Source organism: Euprymna scolopes, chromosome 18 (assembly GCF_053919585.1).
Source record: "Euprymna scolopes isolate OS-2025 chromosome 18, ASM5391958v1, whole genome shotgun sequence".
NCBI lineage: Eukaryota > Metazoa > Mollusca > Cephalopoda > Sepiida > Sepiolidae > Euprymna > Euprymna scolopes.
The window spans coordinates 127,873,363-127,883,191 of NC_136499.1; the positions used below are offsets into that span (position 1 = coordinate 127,873,363).

Below are 9,829 nucleotides of genomic sequence, written 5' to 3' on the forward strand. Positions count from 1 at the left end.
CACATAAAAATGCGTTCGATTTTAATGTAAAATATATGATAAAAAAACAAAAAACAAAATATCATTACATTATCAGATTTGGTAAATAAATATTGAAATTGTAATAGTTAAAATTATGGCACGTCTTCGCTTACGGCCATATCACGTTGAAAACACCGGTTCTCGTCCGATCCCCGAAGTTAAGCAACGTAGAGCCTGGTCAGTACTTAGATGGGTGACCGCTTGGGAATACCAGGTGCTGTAAGCATTTCCCCTGAACTTTTGGAAAAACTCATAAAAATGCGTTCGATTTTAATGTAAAATATTAGATAAAAAAACAAAAAACAAAATATCATTACATTATCAGATTTGGTAAATAAATATTGAAATTGTAATAGTTAAAATTATGGCACGTCTTCGCTTACGGCCATATCACGTTGAAAACACCGGTTCTCGTCCGATCCCCGAAGTTAAGCAACGTAGAGCCTGGTCAGTACTAAGATGGGTGACCGCTTGGGAATACCAGGTGCTGTAGGCATTTCCCCTGAATTTTTGGAAAAACTCATAAAAATGCGTTCGATTTTAATGTAAAATATTAGATAAAAAAACAAAAAACAAAATATCATTACATTATCAGATTTGGTAAATAAATATTGAAATTGTAATAGTTAAAATTATGGCACGTCTTCGCTTACGGCCATATCACGTTGAAAACACCGGTTCTCGTCCGATCCTCGAAGTTACGCAACGTAGAGCCTGGTCAGTACTTAGATGGGTGACCGCTTGGGAATACCAGGTGCTGTAAGCATTTCCCCTGAATTTTTGGAAAAACTCATAAAAATGCGTTCGATTTTAATGTAAAATATTAGATAAACAAAACAAAAAACAAAATATCATTACATTATCAGATTTGGTAAATAAATATTAAAATTGTAATAGTTAAAATTATGGCACGTCTTGTCTTACGGCCATATCACGTTGAAAACACCGGTTCTCGTCCGATCCCCGAAGTTAAGCAACGTAGAGCCTGGTCAGTACTTAGATGGGTGACCGCTTGGGAATACCAGGTGCTGTAAGCATTTCCCCTGAATTTTTGGAAAAACTCATAAAAATGCGTTCGATTTTAATGTAAAATATTAGGTAAAAAAACAAAAAACAAAATATCATTACATTATCAGATTTGGTAAATAAATATTGAAATTGTAATAGTTAAAATTATCGCACTTCTTCGCTTACGGCCATATCACGTTGAAAACACCGGTTCTCGTCCGATCCCCGAAGTTAAGCAACGTAGAGCCTGGTCAGTACTTAGATGGCTGACCGCTTGGGAATACCAGGTGCTGTAAGCATTTCCCCTGAATTTTTGGAAAAACTCATAAAAATGCGTTCGATTTTAATGTAAAATATTAGGTAAAAAAAACAAAAAACAAAATATCATTACATTATCAGATTTGGTAAATAAATATTGAAATTGTAATAGTTAAAATTATGGCACGTCTTCGCTTACGGCCATATCACGTTGAAAACACCGGTTCTCGTCCGATCCTCGAAGTTACGCAACGTAGAGCCTGGTCAGTACTTAGATGGGTGACCGCTTGGGAATACCAGGTGCTGTAAGCATTTCCCCTGAATTTTTGGAAAAACTCATAAAAATGCGTTCGATTTTAATGTAAAATATTAGATAAACAAAACAAAAAACAAAATATCATTACATTATCAGATTTGGTAAATAAATATTAAAATTGTAATAGTTAAAATTATGGCACGTCTTGTCTTACGGCCATATCACGTTGAAAACACCGGTTCTCGTCCGATCCCCGAAGTTAAGCAACGTAGAGCCTGGTCAGTACTTAGATGGGTGACCGCTTGGGAATACCAGGTGCTGTAAGCATTTCCCCTGAATTTTTGGAAAAACTCATAAAAATGCGTTCGATTTTAATGTAAAATATTAGGTAAAAAAACAAAAAACAAAATATCATTACATTATCAGATTTGGTAAATAAATATTGAAATTGTAATAGTTAAAATTATCGCACTTCTTCACTTACGGCCATATCACGTTGAAAACACCGGTTCTCGTCCGATCCCCGAAGTTAAGCAACGTAGAGCCTGGTCAGTACTTAGATGGCTGACCGCTTGGGAATACCAGGTGCTGTAAGCATTTCCCCTGAATTTTTGGAAAAACTCATAAAAATGCGTTCGATTTTAATGTAAAATATTAGGTAAAAAAAACAAAAAACAAAATATCATTACATTATCAGATTTGGTAAATAAATATTGAAATTGTAATAGTTAAAATTATGGCACGTCTTCGCTTACGGCCATATCACGTTGAAAACACCGGTTCTCGTCCGATCCCCGAAGTTAAGCAACGTAGAGCCTGGTCAGTACTTAGATGGGTGACCACTTGGGAATACCAGGTGCTGTAAGCATTTCCCCTGAATTTTTGGAAAAACTCATAAAAATGCGTTCGATTTTAATGTAAAATATTAGGTAAAAAAACAAAAAACAAAATATCATTACATTATCAGATTTGGTAAATAAATATTGAAATTGTAATAGTTAAAATTATGGCACGTCTTCGCTTACGGCCATATCACGTTGAAAACAGCGATTCTCGTCCGATCCCCGAAGTTAAGCAACGTAGAGCCTGGTCAGTACTTAGATGGGTGACCGCTTGGGAATACCAGGTGCTGTAAGCATTTCCCCTGAATTTTTGGAAAAACTCATAAAAATGCGTTCGATTTTAATGTAAAATATTAGATAAAAAAACAAAAAACAAAATATCATTACATTATCAGATTTGGTAAATAAATATTGAATTTGTAATAGTTAAAATTATGGCACGTCTTCGCTTACGGCCATATCACGTTGAAAACACCGGTTCTCGTCCGATCCCCGAAGTTAAGCAACGTAGAGCCTGGTCAGTACTTAGATGGGTGACCGCTTGGGAATACCAGGTGCTGTAAGCATTTCCCCTGAATTTTTGGAAAAACTCATAAAAATGCGTTCGATTTTAATGTAAAATATTAGGTAAAAAAAACAAAAAACAAAATATCATTACATTATCAGATTTGGTAAATAAATATTGAAATTGTAATAGTTAAAATTATGGCACGTCTTCGCTTACGGCCATATCACGTTGAAAACACCGGTTCTCGTCCGATCCCCGAAGTTAAGCAACGTAGAGCCTGGTCAGTACTTAGATGGGTGACCACTTGGGAATACCAGGTGCTGTAAGCATTTCCCCTGAATTTTTGGAAAAACTCATAAAAATGCGTTCGATTTTAATGTAAAATATTTGATAAAAAAACAAAAAACAAAATATCATTACATTATCAGATTTGGTAAATAAATATTGAAATTGTAATAGTTAAAATTATGGCACGTCTTCGCTTACGGCCATATCACGTTGAAAACACCGGTTCTCGTCCGATCCCCGAAGTTAAGCAACGTAGAGCCTGGTCAGTACTTAGATGGGTGACCACTTGGGAATACCAGGTGCTGTAAGCATTTCCCCTGAATTTTTGGAAAAACTCATAAAAATGCGTTCGATTTTAATGTAAAATATTAGATAAAAAAACAAAAAAAAAAATATCATTACATTATCAGATTTGGTAAATAAATATTGAAATTTAATAGTTAAAATTATGGCACGTCTTCGCTTACGGCCATATCACGTTGAAAACACCGGTTCTCGTCCGATCCCTGAAGTTAAGCAACGTAGAGCCTGGTCAGTACTTAGATGGGTGTCCGCTTTGGAATACCAGGTGCTGTAAGCATTTCCCCTGAATTTGTGGAAAAACTCATAAAAATGCGTTCGATTTTAATGTAAAATATTAGATAAAAAAACAAAAAACAAAATATCATTACATTATCAGATTTGGTTAATAAATATTGAAATTGCAATAGTTAAAATTATGACACGTCTTCGCTTACGGCCATATCACGTTGAAAACACCGGTTCTCGTCCGATCCCCGAAGTTAAGCAACGTAGACTCTGGTCAGTACTTAGATGGGTGACCGCTTGGGAATACCAGGTGCTGTAAGCATTTCCCCTGACTTTTTGGAAAAACTCATAAAAATGCGTTCGATTTTAATGTAAAATATTAGATAAAAAAACAAAAAACAAAATATCATTACATTATCAGATTTGGTAAATAAATATTGAAATTTAATAGTTAAAATTATGGCACGTCTTCGCTTACGGCCATATCACGTTGAAAACACCGGTTCTCGTCCGATCCCCGAAGTTAAGCAACGTAGAGCCTGGTCAGTACTTAGATGGGTGACCGCTTGGGAATACCAGGTGCTGTAAGCATTTCCCCTGAATTTGTGGAAAAACTCATAAAAATGCGTTCGATTTTAATGTAAAATATTAGGTAAAAAAAACAAATAAAGTATCATTAAATTATCAGATTTGGTAAATAAATATTGAAATTGTAATAGTTAAAATTATCGAACTTCTTCGCTTACGGCTATATCACGTTGAAAACACCGGTTCTCGTCCGATCCCCGAAGTTAAGCAACGTAGAGCCTGGTCAGTACTTAGATGGGTGACCGCTTGGGAATACCAGGTGCTGTAAGCATTTCCCCTGAATTTTTGGAAAAACTCATAAAAATGCGTTCGATTTTAATGTAAAATATTAGATAAAAAAACAAAAAACAAAATATCATTACATTATCAGATTTGGTAAATAAATATTAAAATTGTAATAGTTAAAATTATGGCACGTCTTCGCTTACGGCCATATCACGTTGAAAACACCGGTTCTCGTCCGATCCCCGAAGTTAAGCAACGTAGAGCCTGGTCAGTACTTAGATGGGTGACCGCTTGGGAATACCAGGTGCTGTAAGCATTTCCCCTGAATTTTTGGAAAAACTCATAAAAATGCGTTCGATTTTAATGTAAAATATTAGATAAAAAAACAAAAAACAAAATATCATTACATTATCAGATTTGGTAAATAAATATTGAAATTGTAATAGTTAAAATTATGGCACGTCTTCGCTTACGGCCATATCACGTTGAAAACACCGGTTCTCGTCCGATCCCCGAAGTTAAGCAACGTAGAGCCTGGTCAGTACTAAGATGGGTGACCGCTTGGGAATACCAGGTGCTGTAGGTATTTCCCCTGAATTTTTGGAAAAACTCATAAAAATGCGTTCGATTTTAATGTAAAATATTAGATAAAAAAACAAAAAACAAAATATCATTACATTATCAGATTTGGTAAATAAATATTGAAATTGTAATAGTTAAAATTATGGCACGTCTTCGCTTACGGCCATATCACGTTGAAAACACCGGTTCTCGTCCGATCCTCGAAGTTACGCAACGTAGAGCCTGGTCAGTACTTAGATGGGTGACCGCTTGGGAATACCAGGTGCTGTAAGCATTTCCCCTGAATTTTTGGAAAAACTCATAAAAATGCGTTCGATTTTAATGTAAAATATTAGATAAACAAAACAAAAAACAAAATATCATTACATTATCAGATTTGGTAAATAAATATTAAAATTGTAATAGTTAAAATTATGGCACGTCTTGTCTTACGGCCATATCACGTTGAAAACACCGGTTCTCGTCCGATCCCCGAAGTTAAGCAACGTAGAGCCTGGTCAGTACTTAGATGGGTGACCGCTTGGGAATACCAGGTGCTGTAAGCATTTCCCCTGAATTTTTGGAAAAACTCATAAAAATGCGTTCGATTTTAATGTAAAATATTAGGTAAAAAAACAAAAAACAAAATATCATTACATTATCAGATTTGGTAAATAAATATTGAAATTGTAATAGTTAAAATTATCGCACTTCTTCGCTTACGGCCATATCACGTTGAAAACACCGGTTCTCGTCCGATCCCCGAAGTTAAGCAACGTAGAGCCTGGTCAGTACTTAGATGGGTGACCGCTTGGGAATACCAGGTGCTGTAAGCATTTCCCCTGAATTTTTGGAAAAACTCATAAAAATGCGTTCGATTTTAATGTAAAATATTAGATAAAAAAACAAAAAACAAAATATCATTACATTATCAGATTTGGTAAATAAATATTGAAATTGTAATAGTTAAAATTATGGCACGTCTTCGCTTACGGCCATATCACGTTGAAAACACCGGTTCTCGTCCGATCCCCGAAGTTAAGCAACGTAGAGCCTGGTCAGTACTTAGATGGGTGACCGCTTGGGAATACCAGGTGCTGTAAGCATTTCCCCTGAATTTGTGGAAAAACTCATAAAAATGCGTTCGATTTTAATGTAAAATATTAGATAAAAAAACAAAAAACAAAATATCATTACATTATCAGATTTGGTTAATAAATATTGAAATTGTAATAGTTAAAATTATGACACGTCTTCGCTTACGGCCATATCACGTTGAAAACACCGGTTCTCGTCCGATCCCCGAAGTTAAGCAACGTAGAGTCTGGTCAGTACTTAGATTGGTGACCGCTTGGGAATACCAGGTGCTGTAAGCATTTCCCCTGAAGTGTTGGAAAAACTCATAAAAATGCGTTCGATTTTAATGTAAAATATTAGATAAAAAAACAAAAAACAAAATATCATTACATTATCAGATTTGGTAAATAAATATTGAATTTGTAATAGTTAAAATTATGGCACGTCTTCGCTTACGGCCATATCACGTTGAAAACACCGGTTCTCGTCCGATCCCCGAAGTTAAGCAACGTAGAGCCTGGTCAGTACTTAGATGGGTGACCGCTTGGGAATACCAGGTGCTGTAAGCATTTCCCCTGAATTTTTGGAAAAACTCATAAAAATGCGTTCGATTTTAATGTAAAATATTAGGTAAAAAAAACAAAAAACAAAATATCATTACATTATCAGATTTGGTAAATAAATATTGAAATTGTAATAGTTAAAATTATGGCACGTCTTCGCTTACGGCCATATCACGTTGAAAACACCGGTTCTCGTCCGATCCCCGAAGTTAAGCAACGTAGAGCCTGGTCAGTACTTAGATGGGTGACCACTTGGGAATACTAGGTGCTGTAAGCATTTCCCCTGAATTTTTGGAAAAACTCATAAAAATGCGTTCGATTTTAATGTAAAATATTAGATAAAAAAACAAAAAACAAAATATCATTACATTATCAGATTTGGTAAATAAATATTGAAATTGTAATAGTTAAAATTATGGCACGTCTTCGCTTACGGCCATATCACGTTGAAAACACCGGTTCTCGTCCGATCCCCGAAGTTAAGCAACGTAGAGCCTGGTTAGTACTTAGATGGGTGACCGCTTGGGAATACCAGGTGCTGTAAGCATTTCCCCTGAATTTGTGGAAAAACTCATAAAAATGCGTTCGATTTTAATGTAAAATATTAGATAAAAAAACAAAAAACAAAATATCATTACATTATCAGATTTGGTTAATAAATATTGAAATTGTAATAGTTAAAATTATGACACGTCTTCGCTTACGGCCATATCACGTTGAAAACACCGGTTCTCGTCCGATCCCCGAAGTTAAGCAACGTAGAGTCTGGTCAGTACTTAGATTGGTGACCGCTTGGGAATACCAGGTGCTGTAAGCATTTCCCCTGAAGTTTTGGAAAAACTCATAAAAATGCGTTCGATTTTAATGTAAAATATTAGATAAAAAAACAAAAAACAAAATATCATTACATTATCAGATTTGGTAAATAAATATTGAATTTGTAATAGTTAAAATTATGGCACGTCTTCGCTTACGGCCATATCACGTTGAAAACACCGGTTCTCGTCCGATCCCCGAAGTTAAGCAACGTAGAGCCTGGTCAGTACTTAGATGGGTGACCGCTTGGGAATACCAGGTGCTGTAAGCATTTCCCCTGAATTTTTGGAAAAACTCATAAAAATGCGTTCGATTTTAATGTAAAATATTAGGTAAAAAAAACAAAAAACAAAATATCATTACATTATCAGATTTGGTAAATAAATATTGAAATTGTAATAGTTAAAATTATGGCACGTCTTCGCTTACGGCCATATCACGTTGAAAACACCGGTTCTCGTCCGATCCCCGAAGTTAAGCAACGTAGAGCCTGGTCAGTACTTAGATGGGTGACCACTTGGGAATACCAGGTGCTGTAAGCATTTCCCCTTAATTTTTGGAAAAACTCATAAAAATGCGTTCGATTTTAATGTAAAATATTAGATAAAAAAACAAAAAACAAAATATCATTACATTATCAGATTTGGTAAATAAATATTGAAATTTAATAGTTAAAATTATGGCACGTCTTCGCTTACGGCCATATCACGTTGAAAACACCGGTTCTCGTCCGATCCCCGAAGTTAAGCAACGTAGAGCCTGGTCAGTACTTAGATGGGTGTCCGCTTGGGAATACCAGGTGCTGTAAGCATTTCCCCTGAATTTGTGGAAAAACTCATAAAAATGCGTTCGATTTTAATGTAAAATATTAGATAACAAAAACAAAAAACAAAATATCATTACATTATCAGATTTGGTTAATAAATATTGAAATTGTAATAGTTAAAATTATGACACGTCTTCGCTTACGGCCATATCACGTTGAAAACACCGGTTCTCGTCCGATCCCCGAAGTTAAGCAACGTAGACTCTGGTCAGTACTTAGATGGGTGACCGCTTGGGAATACCAGGTGCTGTAAGCATTTCCCCTGAATTTTTGGAAAAACTCATAAAAATGCGTTCGATTTTAATGTAAAATATTTGATAAAAAAACAAAAAACAAAATATCATTACATTATCAGATTTGGTAAATAAATATTGAAATTGTAATAGTTAAAATTATGGCACGTCTTCGCTTACGGCCATATCACGTTGAAAACACCGGTTCTCGTCCGATCCCCGAAGTTAAGCAACGTAGAGCCTGGTCAGTACTTAGATGGGTGACCGCTTGGGAATACCAGGTGCTGTAAGCATTTCCCCTGAGTTTTTGGAAAAACTCATAAAAATGCGTTCGATTTTAATGTAAAATATTAGGTAAAAAAACAAAAAACAAAATATCATTACATTATCAGATTTGGTAAATAAATATTGAAATTGTAATAGTTAAAATTATCGCACTTCTTCGCTTACGGCCATATCACGTTGAAAACACCGGTTCTCGTCCGATCCCCGAAGTTAAGCAACGTAGAGCCTGGTCAGTACTTAGATGGCTGACCGCTTGGGAATACCAGGTGCTGTAAGCATTTCCCCTGAATTTTTGGAAAAACTCATAAAAATGCGTTCGATTTTAATGTAAAATATTAGGTAAAAAAAACAAAAAACAAAATATCATTACATTATCAGATTTGGTAAATAAATATTGAAATTGTAATAGTTAAAATTATGGCACGTCTTCGCTTACGGCCATATCACGTTGAAAACACCGGTTCTCGTCCGATCCCCGAAGTTAAGCAACGTAGAGCCTGGTCAGTACTTAGATGGGTGACCACTTGGGAATACCAGGTGCTGTAAGCATTTCCCCTGAATTTTTGGAAAAACTCATAAAAATGCGTTCGATTTTAATGTAAAATATTAGATAAAAAAACAAAAAACAAAATATCATTACATTATCAGATTTGGTAAATAAATATTGAAATTGTAAAAGTTAAAATTATGGCACGTCTTCGCTTACGGCCATATCACGTTGAAAACACCGGTTCTCGTCCGATCCCCGAAGTTAAGAAACGTAGAGCCTGGTCAGTACTTAGATTGGTGACCGCTTGGGAATACCAGGTGCTGTAAGCATTTCCCCTGAATTTGTGGAAAAACTCATAAAAATGCGTTCGATTTTAATGTAAAATATTAGATAAAAAAACAAAAAACAAAATATCATTACATTATCAGATTTGGTAAATAAATTTTGAATTTGTAA

At 35.2% G+C, this 9,829-nt stretch overlaps 36 non-coding genes across 36 annotated transcripts; all 36 read left to right on the forward strand.

The window, feature by feature from the left end:
* Nucleotides 1–128: 128 nt before the first annotated feature.
* LOC145298843 (5S ribosomal RNA) lies at nucleotides 129–247 on the forward strand. The gene has a single exon (XR_013871110.1). It is a non-coding gene; the product is annotated as a 5S ribosomal RNA (ribosomal RNA).
* Nucleotides 248–398: 151 nt separating this feature from the next.
* Nucleotides 399–517, forward strand: LOC145299444 (5S ribosomal RNA). The gene has a single exon (XR_013871700.1). It is a non-coding gene; the product is annotated as a 5S ribosomal RNA (ribosomal RNA).
* A 151-nt stretch (nucleotides 518–668) lies between these two features.
* On the forward strand, nucleotides 669–787 carry LOC145300969 (5S ribosomal RNA). The gene has a single exon (XR_013873174.1). It is a non-coding gene; the product is annotated as a 5S ribosomal RNA (ribosomal RNA).
* A 152-nt stretch (nucleotides 788–939) lies between these two features.
* On the forward strand, nucleotides 940–1,058 carry LOC145299755 (5S ribosomal RNA). Its single transcript, XR_013872002.1, has one exon. It is a non-coding gene; the product is annotated as a 5S ribosomal RNA (ribosomal RNA).
* A 151-nt stretch (nucleotides 1,059–1,209) lies between these two features.
* On the forward strand, nucleotides 1,210–1,328 carry LOC145300134 (5S ribosomal RNA). Its single transcript, XR_013872370.1, has one exon. It is a non-coding gene; the product is annotated as a 5S ribosomal RNA (ribosomal RNA).
* A 152-nt stretch (nucleotides 1,329–1,480) lies between these two features.
* On the forward strand, nucleotides 1,481–1,599 carry LOC145300970 (5S ribosomal RNA). Its single transcript, XR_013873175.1, has one exon. It is a non-coding gene; the product is annotated as a 5S ribosomal RNA (ribosomal RNA).
* Nucleotides 1,600–1,751: 152 nt separating this feature from the next.
* On the forward strand, nucleotides 1,752–1,870 carry LOC145299757 (5S ribosomal RNA). The gene has a single exon (XR_013872004.1). It is a non-coding gene; the product is annotated as a 5S ribosomal RNA (ribosomal RNA).
* Nucleotides 1,871–2,021: 151 nt separating this feature from the next.
* Nucleotides 2,022–2,140, forward strand: LOC145300746 (5S ribosomal RNA). Its single transcript, XR_013872957.1, has one exon. It is a non-coding gene; the product is annotated as a 5S ribosomal RNA (ribosomal RNA).
* Nucleotides 2,141–2,292: 152 nt separating this feature from the next.
* On the forward strand, nucleotides 2,293–2,411 carry LOC145298815 (5S ribosomal RNA). The gene has a single exon (XR_013871083.1). It is a non-coding gene; the product is annotated as a 5S ribosomal RNA (ribosomal RNA).
* Nucleotides 2,412–2,562: 151 nt separating this feature from the next.
* Nucleotides 2,563–2,681, forward strand: LOC145301104 (5S ribosomal RNA). Its single transcript, XR_013873305.1, has one exon. It is a non-coding gene; the product is annotated as a 5S ribosomal RNA (ribosomal RNA).
* A 151-nt stretch (nucleotides 2,682–2,832) lies between these two features.
* Nucleotides 2,833–2,951, forward strand: LOC145298844 (5S ribosomal RNA). Its single transcript, XR_013871111.1, has one exon. It is a non-coding gene; the product is annotated as a 5S ribosomal RNA (ribosomal RNA).
* Nucleotides 2,952–3,103: 152 nt separating this feature from the next.
* LOC145298828 (5S ribosomal RNA) lies at nucleotides 3,104–3,222 on the forward strand. The gene has a single exon (XR_013871095.1). It is a non-coding gene; the product is annotated as a 5S ribosomal RNA (ribosomal RNA).
* A 151-nt stretch (nucleotides 3,223–3,373) lies between these two features.
* LOC145298840 (5S ribosomal RNA) lies at nucleotides 3,374–3,492 on the forward strand. The gene has a single exon (XR_013871107.1). It is a non-coding gene; the product is annotated as a 5S ribosomal RNA (ribosomal RNA).
* Nucleotides 3,493–3,642: 150 nt separating this feature from the next.
* LOC145300912 (5S ribosomal RNA) lies at nucleotides 3,643–3,761 on the forward strand. Its single transcript, XR_013873120.1, has one exon. It is a non-coding gene; the product is annotated as a 5S ribosomal RNA (ribosomal RNA).
* A 151-nt stretch (nucleotides 3,762–3,912) lies between these two features.
* Nucleotides 3,913–4,031, forward strand: LOC145300896 (5S ribosomal RNA). Its single transcript, XR_013873104.1, has one exon. It is a non-coding gene; the product is annotated as a 5S ribosomal RNA (ribosomal RNA).
* Nucleotides 4,032–4,181: 150 nt separating this feature from the next.
* On the forward strand, nucleotides 4,182–4,300 carry LOC145298845 (5S ribosomal RNA). Its single transcript, XR_013871112.1, has one exon. It is a non-coding gene; the product is annotated as a 5S ribosomal RNA (ribosomal RNA).
* A 149-nt stretch (nucleotides 4,301–4,449) lies between these two features.
* LOC145299535 (5S ribosomal RNA) lies at nucleotides 4,450–4,568 on the forward strand. Its single transcript, XR_013871788.1, has one exon. It is a non-coding gene; the product is annotated as a 5S ribosomal RNA (ribosomal RNA).
* Nucleotides 4,569–4,719: 151 nt separating this feature from the next.
* On the forward strand, nucleotides 4,720–4,838 carry LOC145298846 (5S ribosomal RNA). Its single transcript, XR_013871113.1, has one exon. It is a non-coding gene; the product is annotated as a 5S ribosomal RNA (ribosomal RNA).
* A 151-nt stretch (nucleotides 4,839–4,989) lies between these two features.
* LOC145299902 (5S ribosomal RNA) lies at nucleotides 4,990–5,108 on the forward strand. The gene has a single exon (XR_013872144.1). It is a non-coding gene; the product is annotated as a 5S ribosomal RNA (ribosomal RNA).
* A 151-nt stretch (nucleotides 5,109–5,259) lies between these two features.
* Nucleotides 5,260–5,378, forward strand: LOC145300971 (5S ribosomal RNA). Its single transcript, XR_013873176.1, has one exon. It is a non-coding gene; the product is annotated as a 5S ribosomal RNA (ribosomal RNA).
* Nucleotides 5,379–5,530: 152 nt separating this feature from the next.
* On the forward strand, nucleotides 5,531–5,649 carry LOC145299758 (5S ribosomal RNA). The gene has a single exon (XR_013872005.1). It is a non-coding gene; the product is annotated as a 5S ribosomal RNA (ribosomal RNA).
* Nucleotides 5,650–5,800: 151 nt separating this feature from the next.
* Nucleotides 5,801–5,919, forward strand: LOC145298847 (5S ribosomal RNA). Its single transcript, XR_013871114.1, has one exon. It is a non-coding gene; the product is annotated as a 5S ribosomal RNA (ribosomal RNA).
* A 151-nt stretch (nucleotides 5,920–6,070) lies between these two features.
* Nucleotides 6,071–6,189, forward strand: LOC145298848 (5S ribosomal RNA). Its single transcript, XR_013871115.1, has one exon. It is a non-coding gene; the product is annotated as a 5S ribosomal RNA (ribosomal RNA).
* A 151-nt stretch (nucleotides 6,190–6,340) lies between these two features.
* On the forward strand, nucleotides 6,341–6,459 carry LOC145301073 (5S ribosomal RNA). Its single transcript, XR_013873274.1, has one exon. It is a non-coding gene; the product is annotated as a 5S ribosomal RNA (ribosomal RNA).
* A 151-nt stretch (nucleotides 6,460–6,610) lies between these two features.
* On the forward strand, nucleotides 6,611–6,729 carry LOC145298849 (5S ribosomal RNA). Its single transcript, XR_013871116.1, has one exon. It is a non-coding gene; the product is annotated as a 5S ribosomal RNA (ribosomal RNA).
* A 152-nt stretch (nucleotides 6,730–6,881) lies between these two features.
* LOC145299769 (5S ribosomal RNA) lies at nucleotides 6,882–7,000 on the forward strand. Its single transcript, XR_013872015.1, has one exon. It is a non-coding gene; the product is annotated as a 5S ribosomal RNA (ribosomal RNA).
* A 151-nt stretch (nucleotides 7,001–7,151) lies between these two features.
* Nucleotides 7,152–7,270, forward strand: LOC145298406 (5S ribosomal RNA). Its single transcript, XR_013870693.1, has one exon. It is a non-coding gene; the product is annotated as a 5S ribosomal RNA (ribosomal RNA).
* Nucleotides 7,271–7,421: 151 nt separating this feature from the next.
* On the forward strand, nucleotides 7,422–7,540 carry LOC145301074 (5S ribosomal RNA). The gene has a single exon (XR_013873275.1). It is a non-coding gene; the product is annotated as a 5S ribosomal RNA (ribosomal RNA).
* Nucleotides 7,541–7,691: 151 nt separating this feature from the next.
* LOC145298850 (5S ribosomal RNA) lies at nucleotides 7,692–7,810 on the forward strand. The gene has a single exon (XR_013871117.1). It is a non-coding gene; the product is annotated as a 5S ribosomal RNA (ribosomal RNA).
* Nucleotides 7,811–7,962: 152 nt separating this feature from the next.
* On the forward strand, nucleotides 7,963–8,081 carry LOC145298851 (5S ribosomal RNA). The gene has a single exon (XR_013871118.1). It is a non-coding gene; the product is annotated as a 5S ribosomal RNA (ribosomal RNA).
* A 150-nt stretch (nucleotides 8,082–8,231) lies between these two features.
* Nucleotides 8,232–8,350, forward strand: LOC145299669 (5S ribosomal RNA). Its single transcript, XR_013871919.1, has one exon. It is a non-coding gene; the product is annotated as a 5S ribosomal RNA (ribosomal RNA).
* A 152-nt stretch (nucleotides 8,351–8,502) lies between these two features.
* LOC145300897 (5S ribosomal RNA) lies at nucleotides 8,503–8,621 on the forward strand. The gene has a single exon (XR_013873105.1). It is a non-coding gene; the product is annotated as a 5S ribosomal RNA (ribosomal RNA).
* A 151-nt stretch (nucleotides 8,622–8,772) lies between these two features.
* Nucleotides 8,773–8,891, forward strand: LOC145298852 (5S ribosomal RNA). Its single transcript, XR_013871119.1, has one exon. It is a non-coding gene; the product is annotated as a 5S ribosomal RNA (ribosomal RNA).
* Nucleotides 8,892–9,042: 151 nt separating this feature from the next.
* LOC145300135 (5S ribosomal RNA) lies at nucleotides 9,043–9,161 on the forward strand. Its single transcript, XR_013872371.1, has one exon. It is a non-coding gene; the product is annotated as a 5S ribosomal RNA (ribosomal RNA).
* A 152-nt stretch (nucleotides 9,162–9,313) lies between these two features.
* Nucleotides 9,314–9,432, forward strand: LOC145298862 (5S ribosomal RNA). Its single transcript, XR_013871129.1, has one exon. It is a non-coding gene; the product is annotated as a 5S ribosomal RNA (ribosomal RNA).
* A 151-nt stretch (nucleotides 9,433–9,583) lies between these two features.
* LOC145301151 (5S ribosomal RNA) lies at nucleotides 9,584–9,702 on the forward strand. Its single transcript, XR_013873352.1, has one exon. It is a non-coding gene; the product is annotated as a 5S ribosomal RNA (ribosomal RNA).
* The last annotated feature ends 127 nt before the right edge of the window (nucleotides 9,703–9,829 follow it).